Here is a 4,341-nt window from a genome sequence, read left to right on the forward strand (position 1 = left end):
GATACAGCTAATTTTGGTGTTCCTGAGCAGCTTAAGAAGTACACAAAACAGGGGCGCCTGGGTGGCACAGCAGTTAAGCGTCTGCCTTCGGCTCAGGGCGTGATCCTGGCGTTCTGGGATCGAGCCCCACATCAGGCTCCTCCACTATGAGCCTGCTTCTTCCTCTCCCACTCCCCTTGCTTGTGTTCCCTCTCTCGCTGGCTGTCTCTACTCTGTCGAATGAATAAATAAATAAAATCTTAAAAAAAAAAAAAAAGTACACAAAACAGGGGTCCCTGGGTGGCTCAGCTAGTTAAGCATTCCACTCTCCATCTCAAGTTATGGTTTTGACTTCAGGGTTTTGAGTTCAAGCCTCATGTTGGGCTCCACACTGCGGTATGGAGCCTACTTAAAAATAAGGAAAAAAAATTTTTTTTAATGTACAAAACAAATTAACTAAAATTCCTATTGCCAAATCCTGGTTTCTCCTATATAGAATGATTGGAAAAGTCCTAGCTCATGGCAAAGACAGATGGCAACAGATTAATTAGGTTTCCTCATAACATAAAAAGAAAGAAATATTTATAAAAAATCCACCACAGAGTATTTATTTCTTCAGAGGGTTAATTTTCAAAATAACAATTTATTCAGAGAAATAACTTCCTTCTCAATATAGTTCATTTTGTTTATTTTCAGGTTAAGAGTTTAATAAGTTGACCCCCTCCAAAGTGATCGGCAAAGAGTATTCTCTTCATTTCAGTCCAGTTCCCAAAGATGACTGAGCTAATTGCACAGAATTAGTAAGTATTAGCAATTACAACAACACTGGGTCAGACTGTTCCACAAGAGTCTATCCTCGAAGTCAGCTCCGTACAAAACTGAAGCAGGCACAACCAGTTTTATTTTCACAGATTCACTTCTCTTATGGAAAAGCCTCTCTTCTGGGTTCAGGTCTTAGCCTTCCACACCAGGAAGTGTCCCACCGCAGGCCACTGTGTATCTACAGTTAAAAATCTTTAACTTTTAAAGATTGAGTTTTTCAAGGCTAAAAGAAACAATGGTGAACTTTTTCCTATAGTGACAGGTGATTGGAGAAGTATTTTGGAACAGGGTACTTCTAAAGAATTTAAGGTGGAAGTATTTATAGCGATCTTAAACAACCGCTTCAACTCCAGGTTGCTCACAGGTCCTCAAATTAGAGGCTGCTTCTTTCCTTTTTTTCTTCAGGCCAACATTACTTCCTCCAAACAATCCACAACCTTTTTTGTTGTTGTTGCTGTTTTGTTTTTAATCCACAACCTTTATAAAGGTTGTGTCCAGGTAGGAATTGAGAGGATTCCAGAAAATCCATAATTTTTTCCCCCTGGTAATTGTGGAAAAACTTATTCTTACTCAGTCTCCTTAGGATAGGCCTGACTACCCAGGCACATAGTTTTAAACCTTAACTTACCCATCTTTGTATCTCTAGTACAGGTATTTTCAGATGTGAGTTTGTTTCAACTTTTGGTCTTGCAGTATTATTTAATACAGAAATATAAGAGAAGGAGAATTTTCCTCTTATACAAGAAAAAAATGAAACTATTATTTCCAATTTTTGATTAAATTATGTGCCTCAGGCCACTTTTAATAAACACTGAGCTAGTTAATCATAGCTATTGTGTTCCAGGTACTTTTCTAGGTACTGGGGATTAATTAGAGGGTTTGACATATGTTAAAAGCTTTTGTTTTTTCCACACTGTGTGGAACTTCAGTCTTTGGATTTTAAAAATACTTTGAAACATCCTACTATAAATAATCTGCCAAAGAGATTTCCCTTGTTGAAAGTCAGTAGTAATTTCTATGTAAATAGTAGATTAGCCAATTTTGTTTCAATTGTATGTTAATAGTCAAGCTTTAAAAATCATTGTAAGGGGGCTCCTGGGTAGCGCAGTCGTTAAAGCGTCTGCCTTCGGCTCAGGGCGTGATCCTGGCGTCAGGGCGTGATCCTGGCGTTCTGGGATCGAGTCCCACATCAGGCTCCTCCGCTATGAGCCTGCTTCTTCCTCTCCCACTCCCCCTGCTGTGTTCCCTCTCATGCTGGCTGTCTCTCTGTCACATAAATAAATAAAATCTTTAAAAAATAAATAAATAAAAATCATTGTAAGGTACAAGAAAATTTAGAAAAATTACTGATAATCCTGCCATCTAGAGATAATCAATTTTGATCCATTTTTTGGATCCATTTTTAATATATGTAAGATCATCCTACATATAAAATAAGATACAAAAGTCTTATATCTTATTTTCCCACTTAATTATACCAGGAACATTTCCTTTGTCATTAAAAATTCTTGTATACAATGTTATGGCTACATAATAATTCATCATAGGAATGTATTATACTTTATGTAATCATTTTCTTATTGCCAGATACTTAAGCCATTTCCCTTTATTATGGTTGTTATTATAAATAATGTACCTGTATGTTCTATTATTTTCTTAGGATGAATTCCACAAAGAGTAACGCTAAGTGAAGGGTATGATCATATTTAAGGTAAAGAAAAAATATTGTCACATTGCCCCCCAGAAAGAGTATACTAATTTATATACCCATCAGTAGCATTTACCTGTTTTGCTGCACCATTGCTGGCACTGATGAATATTATCTGATCATACATTTGCTAATTTGATCATTTTTAATGGGCTAGGTTTTAAATGAATTATGAACCACAATCATCAAAAAGAACAAATTTAAAAAAAAATTAATACAAATAAGGAACAATATAAAAATTCCAAGAATGATCGGTATATGACAGTGTTCTAGGGCTGCAAATGTTTATTTCATATAAAATCAAAATGCAAACACTGTCTTTTTTGGGAAAAACTCAGATGCCATTTAGAGTATAAAATATATAGGGGCATCTGGCTGGTTCAATTGGTAGATCAAATGACTCTTGATCTCATGGTCCTGAGTTCAAGCCCCATGTTGAGGGTAGAATTTACTTTTTAAAAAAGTATGAAACATCAATTTGCTAGGTTAAAAGAGCAGAAAAAATATATATGTAACTAATGAAAATGCATATAAAATTGCTATTGTGATTTCAGAAAGCAGTGTTAAAGATGAATGTGGTGGTTAGACTGCAAGATTTATTTTTAATAACTATGCATTTAGTACATAGTTGCTATACAAACCTCTCCCTTCTGAAGCTGTAATTTTAGTGTTCATAAGAACTAGCATGTTTGCTTTTATGCAATCTTGCTTTGCTTGAAGTAAGTGTATGAGGGCTGTCTGAATATAGGACATCTGATGAATTTGTTTTTCTGCTTTCACAATTGTAGCTGAGACTCTGTCTCTAAACCACACTGTATCATCAGTTCTACAAAGAATTTGTATCACTCTACAGCCTGCTAATCCCTCTTCCCTTCTTAACTACATAAAAAGCAAAAAATTTCCAAGAATAAAATCAAGAGATCTGTACTCACAATTTAAGACAACTTTAATAAAACTTTGGTTTTATCTTTGTTTCCCTAATATTTTCTTTAAAAGGTCCTCTAGTCCAAATTTTTTAAATGTCTTTTTTTTTTTTAATCTTTTTTTGGGGGCACCTGGGTGGCTCAGATCCTTAAGCGTTTGCCTCCTGCTGCGGTCAAGATCCCAGGCTCCTGGGGCGCCTGGGTGGCACAGCGGTTAAAGCATCTGCCTTCGGCTCAGGGCGTGATCCCGGCGTTATGGGATCGAGCCCCACATCAGGCTCCTCTGCTATGAGCCTGCTTCTTCCTCTCCCACTCCCCCTGCTTGTGTTCCTTCTCTCGTTGGCTGTCTCTGTCGAATACATAAATAAAATCTTAAAAAAAAAAAAAAAAAAGATCCCAGGCTCTTGGGATCGGGCTTCCTGCTCAGCAGGCAGTCGGCTTCTCCCTCTCCCTCTACTGCTCTCCCTGCTCGTACTCTCTCGCTCCCTCTCGGGGAGGGGCAGAGGAGGGGGGAGAGAGACAAGCAGGCTTCCTGCTGAACAGGGAGCCAGGACCCTGGGATCATAACCTGAGCAGAAGGCAGACGCTTGAACAACTGAGTGACCCAGGTACCCATCTTTAACTTCTTTCACAGAAGAAGAGATGGGAATCGTGGTTAAAACCAATACTATTTAACCAATGAGATTAACAAATTAATAGCAAATGTGTTTTTAAAAATTAGAGATGACATACACAACTAGATAAAAGAAACTAAAATTATTCCTTGATTGATTTTTACAGGATTCTGTGAACATTACTTCTTGGACACAGATAGCTTTGTGTGTTTCTTAGACAAAAACTTTTCTCCAGCACTGTCTCACACAAGTCTGATATGGGCCATACATTACTAGCCTCTTCAAAAGATGGTTC

The 4,341-nt window shown here is 37.4% G+C and overlaps 1 non-coding gene across 1 annotated transcript; it reads right to left on the reverse strand.

Moving 5' to 3' along the window:
- Window positions 1–705: 705 nt before the first annotated feature.
- LOC123800761 (small nucleolar RNA SNORD2) lies at window positions 706–774 on the reverse strand. The gene has a single exon (XR_006782010.1). It is a non-coding gene; the product is annotated as a small nucleolar RNA SNORD2 (small nucleolar RNA).
- Between the last annotated feature and the right edge of the window lie 3,567 nt (window positions 775–4,341).

This window comes from Ursus americanus, chromosome 26 (genome assembly GCF_024610735.1).
Source record: "Ursus americanus isolate L20-20 chromosome 26, mUrsAme1.1.p, whole genome shotgun sequence".
Lineage (NCBI taxonomy): Eukaryota > Metazoa > Chordata > Mammalia > Carnivora > Ursidae > Ursus > Ursus americanus.